The sequence below is a fragment of the Hermetia illucens genome, chromosome 2 (assembly GCF_905115235.1).
Source record: "Hermetia illucens chromosome 2, iHerIll2.2.curated.20191125, whole genome shotgun sequence".
In the NCBI taxonomy this organism is placed as follows: domain Eukaryota; kingdom Metazoa; phylum Arthropoda; class Insecta; order Diptera; family Stratiomyidae; genus Hermetia; species Hermetia illucens.
Window position 1 is genome coordinate 169809578 of NC_051850.1, and position 20878 is coordinate 169830455.

A 20878-nucleotide genomic window follows, 5' to 3' on the forward strand; every position below is an offset into this window, starting at 1 on the left:
GCCTCTCTTTCCAAATCCAGAGCTATTTAGCCAAGATCCATGACCCGGTAAGAACGGTGACAGAGCAAATAAATGTCATCAATGTAGTCGAGATGTTTGAAGAAAGATGTCATGGTCCATTGAATTACTCCACGTTGAATAAGACAGCATGAAGAACATCACCGATAACAAGAAGATATAATATAGGTGACAGGATGCAACTCTAGCGGACTCCACTTTGGACATCAAAATCCTCCGACATTTTACCTCGATGCCACGCGTGACACTTTGCGACATCATATATTGCTCTTATTAGTTTCTCTAGAATACTCCCTTGGGTAGAGCACCACTCAAGATACACTCCCTGTTCACGCTATGCGAAGCTTTTTCGAAATCAATGAAGAGCAGGTGGAGCAAAGATCTAAACTCTGCGCAATACTCCAAAATGATCCGAACGACGTTTATGTGGTCAATGCAGTGGGATCTGCAGCGGAAACCTCCCTATTTTCTGTCGGCCGTAGGACCATCGAAAGATTTGGGACCACATGCAAGTTCCTTCGAGATGCGGTATACAGTTCTGAATTCATTGCTATCTGCAGCATCTGCTGCTTCCCTGGCCAGCGCAATAACAAATTCTCTCCTATAATGACGGACACTCCGTCACACCCGGCATCGCTCGCATCGGTCGTTAGAGCCTTGGACCCCTTCCGTTCATCAATCCGCTTCCACGATTTTGCAGTCAGCCAGATCTTGTGACTCCCCTTCGGGACGTGTCCGACATTTTGTCTAGCACCTGAGAAAAGAGCACTTTTAATGGCGGACCAATCCTTATTGAATTCCTCAGGCAGCTTACGCTGTATATCTGCCATTCGATCAGCAGGATAGTTGTCACACTATCGGGTGACAGCTGGGTTGTATAAGCGGTCGGTGTTGAACTTAGGCGGTCGCATCTCCCGAACCCTGCGAGACGTGGCGGACGCAATATGCAAGCGGAAGTATGCGACCGTAAGATAGTGATCCTTTTCAAGGTTGATCTTTACGCCTCTCTTGTTACGCACATCCAGAAGACAACTCCTAAATCTACTATTGATCGCAAAGTGGTCGATCTGTTTAATCGTACGGTGTCGGTCAATTGAAGTCCAACTGACCTTATGGTAAGCTCTGTGCTCGAACAATGTGCCACCAATGACTAGGCAGTGGAAGCTTAAGAAACCACCCAATGTTATTGTTACGGTCGCTAAGACCGTTTTTCCCCATCACATGTTCGAGCAGGGTGCTGTCAGATCTCATCTTAGCATTCACGTCACCTTTCACGATCACAATATCATCTTTAGGAAATTTCTCCTGAACCGCGTCAGAAGCAACCCGAGACCGCATTCGGGGCTGCTACCACTTGGCTTTCCAGAATACGAAACCACACTACCGCAAGAGGGAAAGGAGTACTCTCCAGAGTCCCAAAATCTTACTTTGCTTGGGCCCAGATTGTCCAGTTTATATCCGGCTCAAGTTGAAGAAAGTGAGTATTCCGAGGACCGTCGCTTCTGTTGTCGACAAGTGTACGCACATTTCAGCTAATCATAACCCCTTTTAGGTAGCCAAAGGTCGCTGTCTTGAAGTCAGTTCCTATCCGAGGCGTTATTGACGTTTCGGTACATTTAGACTGGACACTGATTTTTGCGTAGTTTATGATGATGATGGTAATAAATTTTTACTAAAAATGTCATTTAAAGTTCCTCGTTCGTTATTGTTTTTTCTTTATCAATTATAATATATGAACACTGGCTTAGTTTATTAGGCCGTGTTATGACTTCTTTGTGACTAATTTTAATTTTACTTTTTTCAGATCTGAACACGTTGAAAACTACTAGGTAAGTCACTGTGATTTCCCTTGGCACATGTTTCTTGATGTATGATGCCTTTTCCATCAACACTCTTCATACTTTACTAATTCTCAAATTACTGAAATTACTGAAATCACTGAGCTGACTAAGCAGAACCGTCAAGAAAACTAAAATCGTGTTTTTCTATGTATTATGAGCTAATTCCATATTATTCTAATTTTCTTTATTCAATTATTTGAACTAGATCATAAATGCCTGCAACTTAATAGACTACAATTAATTAGCAGCAAAGGCGATAATTGTCAGTGCGAACAGCATTTTCGTTTTTTCCACTATCCTATTGTTTGTGTTCGTGCTAGCAACTATCTTTTTTTTTGTATTTAATGACCACACTATAAACGGCGTTTGACTTCTTTCTACTTAACAAGGTTAACCACTATCATTTCTACTTCTTTTCCTATTGCAAACGAAGCGGTTTCAGTTGTTGGAAGAATGGTAAAAAAGAAAATAATATCTAGATAGAAATGTCATATATATGTATATTAGAAGAAATTATAGTCAAATAGATAGGAGGATACAGTGAGCTTCAAGCAAATGGTTATATATATTTATCTGATGATTTATCTCGTTTACATCAGTTGCAATTCTCAGATTTGAAGACATATAGTTTGAGATTTCCACCAATTCTCAGAAAAATACGAGCTAATAGGAACAGAATTAAAGTTAACATAATTTTCTACTTTTACTAAATTTTCTGAAAAATTATAATAATAGGAAACACCTGGAATTTTGAATTTTGATGTTACTAGCGCTGCAAGATATTTTGATATTTGATGCTCATCAGTGATGGAAATACCATAAACATTTCATTTAACGATGAGCACCATTTGAATCTAATTTTGTACAAAAAGAATTAAAAAGATTACAAATCAATCATTTTCATATCAACGCCAAGATTAAGATTTTTGGTTACTCTTGAAGTCAGTCACTGCTTAGTATTTTTTTCAAGCATTTCATAACCAAAGATTTTTTTTATAATTCGTTATGATTTCCGACGGATGCCTACTGAAATTTTAATCCGCTCAGTAATTTGTTAAACCTTGATAAAATCTCAAATTAGTTTCGATGAATGGAACAAGTACCAATGAATGCATATCTACAGACGATGTTATAATTGAAACGCTCAATGTTAATTGTGATTAGTCATTGGATTCAGGGTTTATTGTCTTTCAAGCTGTAATTTGACTTATCAACCGAAACCAATGCTGATGAGGTCTATGAAAGGTTAGTTCGAATATTTAAATACTTAAATGATAAAGAAAAATTTAGGTTGCTGGTGTCCAGCCTCTTGCAAATAAGTACAGAAGTGAATATATCATATCAGGACCACTTTAATGAATGAGGATTCCCATATTTTTGGAAATGGTAGGTGATGAGGTTAAATCCGGGTAAGTTATAATAACTCGGTCGGAGGGCTTCAACACGTGGAGCAGACTGGATGTTGGGACGTTTAAGGTTGTGGTGGCAATTGGGTTTCGCGGCCCCCTTCGAATGAGTTCTCCAGTTTTTCTGGGAGTGCGCAGCTAGGCCACCGGGCTTCATGATGTTAGGAGTTCGACAACCGTAGCAAAAACGACGTAACTCCCCCACGCAATCTTGTTACTGGTGTCCCAGCCCACCGCCGTTCCAGCAGCCCCCGCTTCCTGAATGCCATAGAGATCCTGGTTGGCCATTTGGTGGGAAGTTGTCCATGTGCACTTCCGACAAGTGATGCTTTGGACATTGAAATTTTATCGTCTGGCGTACGGCCAAGCCGTCTTGCTGGTTTTCAAATTTTTCGATCCATCCACGTACCTTACGAATTGTACCTATGTGAATGGGGAAGATTCCCTGCATGATTTCGGGCCGCAAACTACGTCGCAGGGTCTCAACCAGTTCAGCCTCCTTGGGCGATTGCTGAGGTCTTGACACTAGACATCGGATGTGACGGTAAAAATCCGCGACGGTCTCGCGTTCGTTTTGGGTCAGAAATCAATATCTGGCAGCCGATCGTGAAATTGACTCCCGAGAGCGGCCAGTGAATGTCCGGGTTGGTTTTTCAGTATTCCCCGTACTAGTCCACTAGTCTAGCAATAAAGGGAAATTCTGTTGTAGAGTTGAATGGTGTCAAGGGTTCCACTCTAAAAATGAAGTTGTGTGTAGGCAATGACCCCGTTGATGTTTTGTCAGCGGACATCACGCCACTACGAGTTGAATCGGTTGAGGATTTCAGGGGAGGCCAGCGACAGCGACACAGGAACTGGGAATCGATTCAACATCTGAAGGTTTTTCAGAATGAATGAGCACTGTTCCTCGTCCAGCAACTCTTTGACAAACAAACTAGACATCAATCAAGTTTCAAAATACGAGACCGACGGCGACTCTGGCGTCACATCGCACGGTCTTCTAACAAGGCTTGCCGTGTAAGAAGACCTTCTTTAGGATAAGCTGCATTTGCGAGGATGGCCGCGGCTTAGCGCTGCTTCCCACGAGCCTCATGATGATGTGTCATGGCTCAACCTGCTGCTTCCCATTCGTCGCAATTCTTTTAATATTGGCTTGCTAAATTTGAGAAGTTAAAATAAAATTTGGAATTGCTCAATTGAAAATAAATTCCTGGAGTTAGGGGAAAGCGACGAGTTATTTGGGTTTTTGTGATATAAATAAAATTACTCCATTTTCCTCCACGGGAGGAAAGGAAGGAATATTGCATCTTATTAAATGCATTCTTGCGTCAGTTTGTCCCTTAACAAGCCAAAGGTCATGGCAATTATAAATGGTGAAATTGCAAAATAATTGAGATGAACGATAAAACTGGCTAAAATAATTGTATGAAAACGTAGAAAATATTTACCAGATTGGCCAAAAATTAAATGGTAACTAAAAATGGAGAATGAAGCAACCAACTTTCAAAGGCAGGTGCAGGATTTGTGGTTCCCTAAATATTTCAGCCCACAAAAGCACCATCACAGAACTCATGGTTGGTCCGGTCCGGCACGCAGTGTATTAGGATCACCGGAGTTGCTAGCTATTTCAGAGCACAAGACAACAAGTCAAAAGAAAAGGAATTCAGCCTTCCTTGTTTGGAATCCGCGAACAAAGTGAGGATGAACTATTAATTCACATGTCTCGCTACAAAATCATTACTCAAGGATGACCATTCGGCTTAATCAAGATCAACCACGACGATTAAGCGCCCCAAGTCCTAAAGAAAATGACAAAATTCTTCCTGATCCTTCCTGGTCTATTGAAGTATCCCGCCAATACGCACTTTCACGTCTTTTTACCAGCCAGGCTCGGTAATGCGGGTCTAACATTTCAATCTTTCTCACGCAATCAACAAAATTTCACGTATCCTCGACACAGTGGTTGGGGCCACACTAAAACTGGAAATGCAAATTGGGAATATCAAATGAAGTAGAAACGGGAACGAAGGCCAAGCTAAAAATAGCAAATAAAAAAAATCCAACACGACCGCGCACTTGGGGTTGCACATACTGCTTAACCATGTTCAGCTCCACTAGAGGTATCTGGACAAAAAATTCTAAAATGTTGGTCCGGCTAGATTTATTTCGGTTCGAGTTTAGGTGCCCTTAGCAACCTTTGCTTAGCTTAGCTGCTCTCAGCTGCATTTCGGTTCCGTCCGCGGTAACTATTATAGCTACATTCCTCACACCGAATGCCATATACTTCTTTTGTGAGCTTTCAATTCAAGCTGCTAGCAATAACAATAAGGACTTTCTCCCGGTTGAAAAATCAACGCTGCCGCCGCTTGCTAAAGATCCTTGCGAAATTCGCTCATTAGATTTGATCAGTCGAACCGATCAATCTTTTGTAACTAACCAGATGAAATGGTTCTGGGTCGAATTCATCAGTAAACCTTACACACGCATAGTTCTTTCTTCCTCTTCTATGACGTTACAGTCTGATGTCAGTGCTCGGTCTCCATAAGTCTTCGCTCGAGCAACCACGACTGCTGATTTCTGAACCAAACAGCTTGTAACTTGCGTTGTCCACTGAGTCCTCCTATCTGTCGGGGTTTCCCAGGTGGTCGTTTCCTTCCAGCTTGCCTTTGGGTAGTGGTGTGAAAATTTTCTGACTTCCATACGCTTTTAATGGCTTGCTCATTTCAACTTTCGGATCTTAATGCAAATCGCAGCCTCTGATTCGTCGCATAATATGTACCTCACTCCCGTATCTCATTCGCTATCCGGGCGCTTACCCTCCTTGGACCTAAGATTCTCCTCGTTACTAACATTTTAAAGCCCAGGTTTTTTGTTCTTCAACGTCTCGCTGCCGTTTATTGATTTAAATGACCTTTCCTTGCCAATTACATATTTTACGCTTCTATCGGGCAATCGGTAGATACCACACTAGGAAAATCCTCTCCTTTCATCGCGAACCATTCACTGACTCAGTTTTTCATATCTTACGACGGGCCAAAGCGCTGCTCACCAAATGCTTAATCCACCGTTGGAAGCAAGTTCTAATCGGAAGGAGCCAAGTCTGGTCAGGAAGTGGCATTTGGTAGAACTTCCCAGCTGAGTGCTTCCAAAGTGTCACAAATCAGTTCTGCCATATGTAATGGAGCATTGTTATGAAGGAAAAATGGTTTGTGCTAGTGTGATATTCTGGTCCTATTTCCAAGCAGTGAACGATTCCAATAACTCAATTATTGTTGCTAGGTGCTTGTGTGAACCGTTACGCTTAGCCTTAACAAGTCATATTAAACCACCCTCTTCCGATCTGATTGAACCCAGTGCATCGTCTTACTGCCGAAACGATTCAGTCTTCTCGTCAATGTAGATGGGGGCCTTTGTTTATCTATGACGTCTATGACTTTTTTCACTTGGGTGATCCAAAAAGAATCCACTTTTCATCATCAGTAAAGATTTGATGCAAAAACGACTTTCTTTGTATCGTGTGAGTAAAATTTCACATGCGTTTTTTGCCTCTCCATCTCTTCCTTCCTCTCATAGTGTCCCCAGCTGAACTTTCTCCGCTTTCGGAAACAATTTGTTGACTTACGCTTGATAGTTCTCCGAGTTGCTTTTGTGTTTGTGAAGAATTTTTATCTAATGATTCCTGCGATTTCACATTCTCCTTCTTTTTGAAGTTTTCCGCGGTCCTCCTCAAAATGATCACTTTTAAAGAAACTACAACATCATCCGCAAGTGTCTTGCGATGATGCATGCGTACCGTAAACTTGTAATGAACTTATGGGAAATAGGAGAATCAGACGATCATTCTAATTGGCCGAGAAATGACCTAGAGGGAAAAGCTATCCCAGAAACCTAAAAAAGTTGGCGAAGTTGACCGCGAAGATCCGTCTTCAAAGATTGAAGCTCCATCAAAGTGTTCGGTTGGCACGTTCTTGCACGCCTCTGTGCTAGCCAGGCTCGGGAATGTGGAGGCGGGGGTCCTTTGAGCGCTTTGATCCCTCACGTGTCATTAATACAAAATTAACGTAGCTCTACCGATGCGTGGGTCTGCACCGGATTTCAAAATAGACTACAAACAAAGAAATTCACGACGGCCTAACGATGAAAACCAGAATGCGAGCTAACACTGGAAAATAAAACAAGTCGGAATACCGGAAGCTCGTGCTTCGGGTATAAAGGTTTTGTGTTCATCTTATCTAAGAAATTTCAACGCACATTTTTCTACCCGTATACAGCTACAAAATTACGAGACATACGTACATATTACAGCCGTAGATGTTACGTTCACCCTAAACAAACAAACTGCCTATTTTCGAATACTGTACACATATAGGCAGGTATATAAATTGATCGTACCCATATTTCCGATTTACTTCTTATATCTATCTGAATTAGGCTCTACCCGCAAAGTTCATTAGCACGCATATACTATATACCTACATACACACATGTCTCGTTGGAATAATTGATATTCATATACAAATGATTAAAGAACTAAAACAAAATAATTCTTTTCCACCCAATTCATACGAACTTACTTCATTGTGGTATTGACGAATTGATATGTGATGATGACGTCATGCAGGTTGTAGAGTGCACGAAATTCACAAAAAATTGTAAAGTTTTACCCCATATAACTTTGTTAATAATAGTTGGATTTTCTTCAAACTTGACCAAATTATGCATTATGTTCTTTGTTATACACATGCCAAATTTTGTACTTCTGGGATGAACATAAGGGGGGTGCCAGGTAAATTTCTAAAATGTGGAAATATACTATTATTAACTTTATTTGTGCAGATATCGGAACCGGATATATTTTGAGGCCTAGATTTCGTAGAGATGCGCTATTGAGATTTTTTTCAGATTTTTCGGTTGGATAGGTTCTGAGAACGAGACCTGTTACACTTTTTGGGGGTCATACTTTGAGCCCTCACTCCCCTAGGTTTCACCAAATATCAAATATTGAACCAGATTCGAAAAGTACTAATTGAGACCTTTCATTTGATACCCCACATGGCCACATTTTATGAAAAAAAATTTTGCACCCTCCTTTCACATGTATGGGGAGCCCCCCTTAAACTTAACACAAAATGGCGTCAGTTGCTGCATGTAAAGGGAACGGCAGATCACATACTTCTACCAATTTTCATGACAATCGGTTCAGCCGTTTCCGAATAAATCGGCTGTGACAGACAGACAGACAGACAGACAGACAGACGGACAGACAGACAGACAGACAGACAGACAGACAGACAGACAGACGGACAGACAGACATCGAATCGATTCTAATAAGGTTTTTTTTCACACAAAACCTTAAAAAACAGCTCTACCGCGCGCGTGGGCCCGTAAGTCTCCGGAGCCGAGATCCACGACGGATCACAATCCTGATCATAGCTTCTTTTGCCTCAGATAATTATTGAGGCGCGGCCTCTGAGGTTCCCTGCCATCCTTGATATCCTCAGGGTAGTATTTCAGAGGATGTTCCTAATGAGGTTTTGCGGGGCCCTGGAGGAAGTGAGAGGGACGAAATCCTCAAATCAAAAGAAAAAAATATTCACAATTCTTGATATATACTTCGTTCCAAACAAAAAAAAAATATATAAAAGTAAAAGAAAATTGAAAAGTAGAAATATATAAACGAAAAGAAAAATTAAATTAAATCAAAGAAAAAAAAAGAAAAGAAATGACATCCATAATAAATACACGTTGATCGATAACACTTACACGATGATTCATTCCGAGCTCGGCGTGGCGTGTATTTATGATTGTCCTGTTTCTGTTTGTGGATAAAAATATTTAAACCATTAAAATACGAATTGCATAATTACATAATCTACTACTTCATTTTTTTCGAGATACCAAACTCGACCGAATTTTCCTTTCAAAATCACTTTGAGAGTTCGTGATTTCTTCCAGGGCTGGTTTTCGATGCGTCGCGTTGTTTACGGTTAGCAATGAACAACGCTTCTTGCACTATCAAACTCTTAACACTCCAAACCGAACGCAAATCAATTTTCAAAATCACTCGCTGTTCCGCGGAACGGGCACAGATCAAAATCACTCCAGCCTTAGTCTTCATACCTGCTGTGTCAGCTTCTTGGATGCGGACTGGTACTTTCTCAAGATCGGGCTGGGAAAACACTTTCCACTTGGTTTGCATTGTGATATCACCGGAATAATTGTAACACCAGAATGCCCACGGTATTCACATGAACTTTACATGAATCAGAAATGAATTTACGAGCACGGACAGTATCCAAAATTGAAACACCGAAAAGGCGACTTGGATAGTACTTTCCTTTGGATTTTAGAACTTCTGCGGCAATTGGTACCCACGAGTTCACAGGATTTGTAATAATTGTAATTAAAGCCTTTGGACAATTGTCCGTATTGGCAGAAGTCAAATCGCGAACGATATCAGCATTGTTGTTGAACAAATCATCTCGGGTCATTCCAGGCACGCCCGCTGGGATAACAACTAAATCGACGCCTTTAAAACAATCAGCAACTTGCTCTGCTCCAACGTATCCCTTTACACTCCTCGCTGTGTCGATGTGGGAAAGATCGGCTTGAAGAGTCAGGACAGGGGCTGCCCGATACCACCAGATTCTCCAGCGAAATTCCTCGGTCGTTCCCTGCCGTCTCAGGTGGCAATCCAAACCTTTTCCTCGTCTCACCTGCCGTTGCACAGCTGTTCCACGAAGAACCGGTCCCCATGCCGCTACGCTCGCCTTGAACTCTGTTGAACTCCGAGAGTTCATGTTGCAGCAATATGCGCGTGCGCCTACGGACGCGGCAAATCATTGCCCTTTGTCAAGATTAATTCGCTCGAATGCATTCAATAATGTGCAATCTCCAGCGAACATTAGGATAATTGCGCATTATGAAATGCATTATTTGAGCAAATTAATTTAGAAAGATTCGAATGAGATTCCACTCCTTTCAAAGTAATTTGTGCCGTTCAGCAGGAATTTTTCCCAATTGAAAACTAAAAACTTGTAAAGCCACCGAATACTCCTTATATGGCACAAAATGAGACATATTAAGAACAACCACGCAACACAATTCAAACACTTTTTCAGTTTAACACGAATGCCCGCTTGATTCATGCCGATGGGTCTAATACCCACTGCATTGGTTGTCCGTCTGTTTTATTAAATACATATTTCATAGTTGTATACCTAGAATTTAGATATTTGTCGAGGATTACATTGTTGAATCTGCTAGCCCTCTCTGCGACATATGCTATTCTTCAACCCCCTAGCTCATTGATGAACTTGAAACTTCTTCGTATATCAGTGTTTCTGGATTAAGATCCTTAACAACTTCATGAACACCTGGTTTTTTGCGCAAGGCACCGGTGGCATATCTAGAAGAATTTTCAAGTGAGTGTTATAAACGCAGTTTCTCTAATCTTTAGAACCGGATCTGACCAAGCCATGGGAACCGCTAACGGTCCATGGATATAACCGAAACACTTGATCAATGGAATCTTTCTCACCTTCATCACCGATCGAAACCCCAAAGAAACTCTCTCTCTGGGTCAGTTGGATGGCTAACGTCTTAACAAAAATTGCAATTGCTTGTATCGAGTCGTTAGGTAAAATGCATCCGATGGCATGTAGTTAGAAAAATATATAAAGTCGATGTTCATTTTGATTTCCAATTCATATAACGTAATAAGTATTAAACGTGATTCTAGGGTTTCCGGGACGATAGGATTGCAAAGTTTTTTCAAGTTTCAATGATGTTCATTTTTATGGATATATGATGGAAGAAAAAATATATAGCATTCAATTTAATGAGTTTTACTAACGGTTCAAAACAAGAAAATATGATTAACATGACATGGTGCCACATATAGTAAAGAATGCTTCATTAGGTGCTACTTCCACCTTAAATCTCAATTAGCAAATCAATTTGTGAATAGTTTGCCACTTACGAAAAATATCCCCTTGACTGTATCTCCAAGCAATTCTCATCTATTGTAGATACATTCCTGAGCTAATAATAGAATATTCAATATATCTAACTCCCTTCAGATGGTAATATATCTAGTAAGCTACAAGTTCTTATGTCATCAGCAACAAAGCAACTATTATCTAAATCAAAGACTTTATATCAAGTATCTACTATAATACATACAATGCCATCTTTATTCATAGCGTCAATCATCATTTATAAACTCTAAATAACTTACAAAGTATCTAATCCGTCATTGACATTGGCATTTAACGGCTTGCACATAATAGAATTAATCCAGGGAACGTCATCTTCTAACATACTTTATTCAACAAAAACCGAAGCTGACAAATTGATTTTGCGCAAATTAGCAACGTCAAGCAGAAAACTGAGTTCAATGTTGACTTCCGCAAGTCTTGGGTTTTCTATTCAGGGCATTCGTGATTTATGGTTTTTATACTGTTCCTATGAAGTTATTTTTAAAATAAAGTAAATGTCGCATTGTTAGATTGGATAGATTTCTATGGTTTCCATCCTTTATTCAAAACAATTTCGGGAAAAAGAAATAATTTCCAACCATATAGGAACTAACTGAAGTCTCAAGTGTCACTCAAATCTGAGTTTGAAAAAAGTTTCAGAAAAAGTGAAGTTGTCATCCTAAAATAAAATCTTTTTTATTAAAAAAAAAACATAATATACACGGCTCCATAAAATGATAGATACGATAGTATCTGCACTGAGTTTATATATCAATCTTATAGATTTTACTTGGGGATGCTTTCAAAGTATTCAGAAGTATTCAAAACCGCATCCTACGCATCTTTCCTAGATTCCTCGAGCGTTAAAAACCGTTGAAACAAGAAAAATCTTCAATCTAAATAAATCGTCTCCGGAGCGAAAAAATAACGTTAAGAAGGGAATTGTCACTTCGATAGCTCTTTTTGAAATCATTTCTAGCAGAAAAAGAGCACTTTGGCAAGCTTTATAATAAGCAATCGCCCACATCAGAAAAACGTCCCTGGATGCAACTGAATTATCCGAATTTCCACAAACGGAAGGGCACTAGCGGGTTGAAATTGGCCGGAGGTGGCGCAATATCTTATTGGCTTGGTAACTTGAAACTGGACAAGAACAAATGGCTGGACTGGTCTTATTTTCGAGGAACATTTTATGGATTCTTTTTTGGAACTTTATTGTCATAAACAGTGTAAAAATTTTGAATAAGATTTTGATTGTATTAATCCAAAAATTATGAAAATGATGGGTTTTCCTGTCTTCCATCCTTATCCGCAGACTTACCTTACCCCCAACCAATAATTTCACTTTTTTTTTCCTCTGAACCAAATCTGTTGCATAAAATTACCTTTTCCACTTCACAGAATCATCGTTCATATTGAATACTTGATGAATGTTCTATCCATAAATATCTGAAATTGAATTACGTTAATGTTGCAAATGTGATTAGAGTGTCAGACGATTTTTCCACTCCTTAGTTGCAAAGTCGTTTAACCTTTTCGTCTGCCTATCGTCAGCAATATTGCGCTCACAGGCAAGAACCTTATTCTACCGGAATTCTTTAGATACAGCGAATGTATCTGTCTTCATGCTCGCTTGTCAATATCGCAATTTATCGAAATGTCGGTGGGAATGGTCGTGATGTAACGGTTAGTCCGCGTAAAAATGCTTGTTACTTTACAAAGTAATCTGAAGTTGACATTTTTTGAACGAAGGCGCCCAGTTTATGATAAATGGAGAGATAAATTCAAGTGGGTGGTGTTTTTCTTTTTGATTCAATTCAGAAGCGAAAATAAATTTATCTTTTATGCTTTATTCTATTGAGAGGTCTTATAGATTCATTATTTTTGTAAGCAGTTTATTGTGGACAATAACAGAATATATTTCAATTGGGAGTGGGAATAAGAAAGGCAGCGTATCTAATTAGAGAACTTCCTATTGTTTTTCAATGGCTTGTCACTTGCTCAATACATTCTCAGTTCGTATCTCTAAGATTTAAGGGAATTATTGATATTAGCTAACCATTACAAGAAATCATGTATTACTCAATTGACACTTTTGTCGCGCTGTCAATTAGGTTTGTGGTTAGGATCTTTTGGAAGCCATGATATTCGGCCCACAGGCTTGGCACTCGTATGCAATGTGCTAGGAAGACGGAAGCGGCAGTGGATAGGTCACACATTAAGGAAGAGCGACAATTACATTGCGGGCTATGCAATGCAGTGGAATCCACTCCCCGAAGATGACCGACGAGTGGGTTTCCCCAAGGGCCCTAGGCGCAGAACAGTAGAAGAGGAGTGCCAGCGTCTCAGGCAGTCGCGGAGGGAACTGAAGCGCATTTCAGATAACTAGGAACGATGGCACGTAGGTGTGGTTTACGTGTTTTACCCCACCAAGGGGTGAAAGGCAATGATATATGCGATGTTCCTTCCTCTGTACAATCGCGGTATTGGAAGAATTTTGAAGAGAAAAGTGATGTATGGCCTTCAATAAAAATTGTTTGTTAAATGCACCCTTTGATCAAAAGGTACCAGGACTTTTTAATTTTAATGAACTGCTCATGGTAGAATCGGCTATTTTGGGTTCTATTAAGTTGGTACCATCTTAACTGAAATACGTGCCAACATTTCAGCACCAACACAGCATTGTATCTGTCTGGCGTCTGTTTTCGTCAGTCAACTTTTTCCCTTTTGTCGAGTTTTGCGAGTTTCTTTGAAATTCTGTGTTGCTAACGAAACTTTCTGTCCCGTTGCATTGAACATATTGGAAAAAGCCTTGTGGAGTCTGTCATGTCGAAAAGTCGGACAGACGAGCAGTATTAAGACTTTAAGAGTACAGTGGTAGAGGATTTGCCTTATTCCGGATGCCAGTCCACCCAAACACTGTCGAAAAAGAAATGGTGCTCGAAAATCGTCATACCAGATTGATAGAGAATTTGAAGCAAATAATTATTGATGGCGTGCCGTCCATGAGTTTGACATGGAGAAAGGAAAAGGCCATCCCATAGGTGGCCTACCAGCGGTGCATGGGCGAGTGTGTGAAACACAGACACATGTGTATTGCTTTAGATGGATGCAAGAAAGCTACACACAGGAGGAGCAACTTCAGCGGCGATGGGGCAAGGAATGTCATTGTGCATCTTTCGGGTAGGGACGAGGTAGGTAATTGGGCTTGGTGTGCTGATGTGTCGATGTTGCCTAGATGGTGTTCTTATATGGATTCCTTTATCTTATCCCAGCAAGAAACGGATGCTTCTACTTATTTCCTCCTCATTTGTCAAGAGAGCAAACATGGATCTGTTGCCGATAATGTTGCGCGTGTTTGCTTCCACCAAGCTTCCCATAGAGGAATTTTGAAGCATCATTCACTTAGTGATTCCATCAAGATCTATTACCATAAATCTGAAACGAATCTTGAAGGAAGCTCTGCTTTTGGTTCCCTTTGGGATGTGGTAAGCCATAAACAGATGTGCAGCTATTGTTATGACAGATACTGCAACGTATTCGCAGTAATTCGCAGCCATGTGCTCGCAACCACGTGAGCGCACACCAATACACTGCATCATATACACGGCACTACCAGCAGCCCTTATGCGTGGAATTTGCCTCACGCAACTCCCGGCGCCATCGAACGAGTGCAAGATTTTTCCGTCTCCATAAAGTTTCTCAGAACTTGCTGGGAGTTGAATCTCTTGGATAGATATTATTTTTAAGTAGATAAAATAATTTATTTGCCTGGAAACTATGTCGTTTTCGATTTATTTATAAATTCTCGGTACTTTTTGTTACCCCATAAGATTTTCAATTTTTTTTTTTTGTTATTTTAGTGTATCTGAGCTTCTTCTTCTTTTTCTTCAGCCTTTGTCCCGTTGACAAGCGGGGTCGGCTCGTCGTGATCGACTTCGCCATTTGGCTCTATCGAATGCCTGATCTGAGTGCAATCTCGAGGCTTTCAAATCCCCATCCAGCGTATCAAGCTACCGTTGTTTAGGTCTGCCTTTTGGTCGTTTACCATCGACTTCGATGTTCAGACCAATCTTGGCAAGTGGATTCTCGTTTGCACGAATTGCGTGATCATACCATTGAAGACCTCTCTCGCAACTTTTCCACGATCGGTGCAACCTCATAACGATCGCGGATATCCTCATATCGGATGTGATCTAAACGTGTGACGCCACTAGTCCAACGTAGCATCTTCGTCTCTATTACCGCAAGACGCCGTTCATTGTCTTTTATGGTCGGCCAACACTCAGAACCATAGAGAGCGACTGGACGGACGATATTGCGGTAAATTTTAGATTTGAGACGTTCGTTGATACGTCGACCACAAAGGACACCAGTTGTGGAACGCCACTTCATCCAGGTTGCGTTAATGCGTGAAGCAACTTCATAGCGCAGTTCTCCATTGGCTGATAGCGTTGACCCGAGATATTTAAATCGCTCAGTTCTGGACAGATCACTGCCGCTGACAGTGATTGTGCCTGTTTTATGGGGATCGGTCGTCAAAAATTCAGTTTTGTTTAAATTCAATCTGAGACCGTGCTGCATGAGGCGATCATTCCATTTTTGAACAAGTTGCTCGAGATCATTTTTGCTATCAGATGCTAGGAAAACATCATCTGCATAAAGCAGTGTGTAGGGCGCTGGACGTTGGATATCCCGTGTGACGGTGTCCATAACAAGGACAAAGAGGAGTGGTGAGAGGGCGCTTCCTTGATGAACACCAACAGAGACACGAAGCGGTTTTGATACACCCGCCATACTTCGAACTTTACTTTTCGGATCGTGGTAGAGCAAATGAACCCAGCGCACTAAGTGTTGTCGTAAAGCATACCAGATGAGTTCGTGTGGTACACGGTCAAACGCTTTCTCTAGATCCAGAAATGCAATGTAAAGAGGGCGATGCTTCTCACGGTGTTTCTCCATGAGTAACTGCGCAGCGTGTGTTGCGTGAGTAGTTCCGCAGTTCTTGACAAATCCGGCTTGATTCACAGTTATTTCAACGATTTCGCGAATACGGTTGTCAAGAATGCGTTCAGAAATCTTCATGGTATGGGAAAGTAACCGGATCGGACGGTAATTTGAACATTCTGCTGGGCTACCTTTCTTTTTCCATATTGGAACAGTGGTACTTTCTTGCCAGTCAGATGGTGTTTTTCCTTCCTGAATAACCCGGTTAAAGAATTCACTGAGCCACAGTGTTGGGTCCCAGCTCTTCGCTTTCCAGAGCTCAGATGCGATGTCGTCAGGTCCTGTTGCCTTCCCCGATTTCATTTGTTTCATTGCCTCCTCCACTTCAGTTACGCTGACTGGTGGAACTGGTCCAAATGTCGGCAATGGTTGTGGAAGAGGAGGATGAGCAAATTCTTCAGTTGAAATCTGCTCGAAGTATTCTCGTCATCTATCCGTTGCGGCTCGACGGTTGGTAAGCAAAGAAGTTGCCAAAAGGCGTCTTTCTCGGCATCAGGTCGACCTGTCTGTGATGCATACGCGGTGAAGAAGTGAATAGTGCGATCAGCTGACATAATCGTGAGCTTCATCAGCCGATCATCAAATCGTTCGACTTCTTTAATGGCATCACGGAAACCCTCTGAGATGGCAATGCCAACACCATATTGAGTGTGTGGGTTACCAAAATAGAGAAGTTTGTAGCCATTTTTACTGCGTTCGCGTTCAATGTTTCAGCTTTTGGCACCAGACCACCGGGTTTCTTGCAGAGCGCAAATATCAATGCGCCTTTTCCGAAGGGCTCTTGCGAGTTCCTCCGTCTTTCCAGTTAGGGTACCAACATTTAGCGTGCAGACACGTATTTGTTTTGTTCGTTGTATGCGGACTAACTTGCTTACGTCCTGACGCCGTCCATGCGTCAAGAACCCTTGCCCATTTCTCGACAGGACCGGGGCCCGCCCTGCCGCGTCGACTGAGGTGGACGCCCTAGCATTTCTCCGAGGCTTGTGACTCAATCCGATCATCGTGTTTGTAACGACATTCTATGCATTTTCTTGGTCGACCTGCCGCGGGGCCTGTCACCAAGAGAAATCAGGTAGGATTTAGCATAGTAGAATAACTCCAACTATACTCTATTTATCTCTTTCCCTGATCTCAGCATTTTATTTTTGTTTTACTAAGGATAGTACAGAGTACGTTGTCTCAAACCCTCCTCCTTTACCTGGGCTTGGGACCAGCATACTATCTACTAATATCTACAACTCCAGGATCTTGAGATTGGCGGATCATTGCATATTATTTCCACTGAAAAAGGGACGTTATTCAATTTATATATGGATCTGGTTAGCGTTTTTGACAGATAGCTTTGACTGAGAGGGAGAAACCAAAATGATCACCTGGATTGAATACAGTCATCATCAAAATATGAAAAAATGAAAAGAAAACCCTACCGGCCAAACAGCACCTAACTGCAGCTCTATTGGAGCTGACAGAAATAGGGCGAGAGGCTCTGAATACTTCCGCCCCTCTAGCATTATTCATAAACTTTCACGTGTCTCCGTTTGGAGATTTGAGCGAGAATCGATCTGATTTCATCTAAAGGAGACTCCGCGAAAAGGTGTCATGCACCGGACACCAACTTGGAAAGAAACTAAGCCAAAAAATACAATTGGATCAGATAGAGCTGGAAGACTAATGGATCCACAATTGCTTTAGATGACGTTAAAGCGTGACCTATGAAGTTACTATTCAGGCTAGGGATCCTAGCCTTCGGCCACGCCATGTGTTGGCAATGCATAACGACCCCTAAATGAAGTTACGACGTCTTCCACACTGCTGTTGGTGATTACCATCTTTATTCCGAATCGCTTTATATGCATGAAATATGGCAGACCATGAAGCTAGATGAGTTTAGGGACAATCGTTCAGTTTTAATCAAAGATTCGATTACTCCAACACCTTTTTCGGGTGATCTTTGCAATAATTTTAGGAAGTACTTTTATTTGAAATGAAAATGGCTGAAGTTGCTTCCATTCGATAAACTGCTGATTTCTGAGGTCTCTTCTGTTGAGCTAGCGGCTTGGCTGGATGGAAATCAATTTCGTCGGCCATCTTGGGAGAGTGAATTCCGCTGCATAGCATAGTAACCAATCCAATTGTCGCCCTTTCTTAACATATGACGTATCCACTGCCGCTTCCGCCTTCCGAACATATTGCGCCGATCAAGTTCTTCGTTTGAAATAGTGTCAGCCGGCGTATTCCGATGATATGACGCAGGTGATGGAAGCAGATCTAGCGCTGTGAATGCGTCAGGCAACATCCAGTTTCCAGTTTCAGTGTCCCTGTCGACGCAAACCATGTTTCCTAGATACATAAATAGATCAAGGCTTCCATTGCTTTGCCCATTATTGCAGATAGGAAGAGTTCGATGCATTAGACAGAGAACTTGTTGCTGGTGTCTATCTCCAATGCAGCCTTATCTATTTCGAGAAAAGGTTTTCATTTCGATTGTGGCTACCCACTACCCAGAACGATCGACGATTCTTTCATGTGAAAGCCATCAAAAATGGAGCTTAGTCTTAGCTGATGCATTTATCTCAGATTGGGATCCACATTAACCCTTAACCTCGTCGACATTGCATTTTACGCTATTTCTAGTGATTAATCTGCTCTGATGACAGCACGCGAATTAGGATGGGCCTGAATATGCAATTTGGCCGAAATAATGTTGGATTGACACGCTAGATAGTGATTTGAGAACCTTTACCATCTTTACCAAGTTCTCGGCCGAAGAAAAGCAAACTTCCTTTAGATGGGCCGGCCTCACTGTGCTCATTTTGCTTGTTTGATCATCAGATTTACGCGCGGGTTTGGAGTTTGAACGAAGGAACTCCTCATCAAATTCTAGCGTGAGGTGGTGAGCGTCAGTTTTGGCATACGGGGATGTGCAGGGAAATAAAGAGAAGTGGCGCTTGGGAAGGAGGAAATCAGGAGTGCGGCCCAAGGACTTTTTGGTGGTATTGAAATTCAGGGCAGAGCAAATGTTAATAAAGGAAGAAAGTAGAAGAGAAGAGTGGGAGAGTTTATTGGAAGGAACTGGAAGTCTAGGATGATTATGCCAGTGAAGCATTGGGAGGTTATAATCTCCGCAAAGGTAGAAAGGGAGGGAAGGGAATCTGACAGTAAAAGAAGAAATCCAGGGGAGGAGAAGACGAGTTCGGCGGGGAGTGTATCTTTTATTGCAATTAGGACGCCGCCGGTGGACTTATGAGATGCATCCTGGTCCCTGTCAGAACGGAAAGTGGAGTACCTTTAGGGGGGCTCCGAGTTTAATATGACATGATCGAGGCAGCTTTCGGAGATACAGATGGAATGGTGTTGCTGAATCAGCGCAGATAACTTGGTTCTTAAACGACTAACATTGTGACAAAACAGATGGACATTAAGAATGGATTCAGGTACATTGCTCGGTGAGGCAGGCGGGTTGTTCTGAAATTTACTCGCGAATTTGGGCGCTTATGTGTCTTGATGAATACACCCTCAGGCCAGAAAGAAGGTTTGCCGAGGATGTCAAACTGATGAGGATATGCGAACCTTATCCTTAACTTTAACCCTACCTTGAGAGACGCAATCACCCAGCCGATGTTGTTGCCTTTTGTTAGTTTGACACAGGACAGAGGAGAAAGTAAACACACTTTGCTCGTTATGTACTCCGGTACATCGTCCGTAGAAGTTGCGAACACTAGTCTGGAGATAAAGAGCGGTTTAAGTGGGGACGTCACCTTTAGCCCGGGGCCACTGGCATCGGTGAATGAAGTGCCGGGGTATATAGTAGCAGCGGGAAGTGGAGCTTTGTTGGCGACAGGAACTATGCCAAAAAGTGGAGCGGCTATGTTCTGATTCGTGACCTGCTGAGGAGGCTGCTTATATTGTCTTCTCGAACAAATTCCTAAGTTTCCGGGAACATTAGTAGAATTAGTAGATCGTGACATTTTTGGCACTGTACCAGGGAGGGAATTCAGTGATTGTGCTGAATCGCGGGAAAGACCCTTGCAAGAAATAGCATGAAAATACTGTAAAAAATGTTGGTTCTTCCAAAGGGGTAGAAAAGGAGTTTTGCGAATCATCTGGAAGCAAACCTTTTCAAGCAGTATCACAAAAAAACTTTTCAAAATACTAGACAATTTAAACGGTAATAATCGAATGGAATAATATAATTTAGGTCTAAATCTTGAAGCCTATTAGAAGATATATCAGGTTAGCAGTTAATCGCTAATTTAGTGGAACATGAGGCGTTAGTATCCAATGAGTTGACAAAATTGTTGGGCAAACTTGTGCCATTATCAAATGGTTTAATAAACGTGTGTCTCATCAGCCCAATCAGAGAATTCGTTTGTGGGTTCGGTAGATTTCCCGGGTAGGGTTGTCACGTCTCAATCTGGAGGACCTGTTTATCCTGTTTTTAGGCCGTTTGCAATTGTTCTTTAATGAAGAACTATCAGCAATAAATGGAAGTTGAAATAGCATTTGGGAGTAAACCTGTTGGTGTTGCTTCAGCAGGCGTTTCCCAGGTTTTAGACTTTATCGGGGGTACAAATCCACGCTTTCTGTCTGGAACTTTTGCTACCTTTTGGTAGCTGACTTTTATCA

General features: G+C 41.6%; 1 protein-coding gene across 1 annotated transcript in view; it reads left to right on the top strand.

Moving 5' to 3' along the window:
- The first annotated feature begins 1815 nt into the window (after positions 1 to 1815).
- Positions 1816 to 20878, top strand: part of LOC119649346 — a 136173-nt gene continuing 117110 nt past the window's right edge. The window contains exon 1 of the mRNA XM_038051454.1: positions 1816 to 1847. The gene's annotated coding sequence lies outside the window, so the exon portion shown is untranslated. The remainder of the gene's footprint in view (positions 1848 to 20878) is intronic.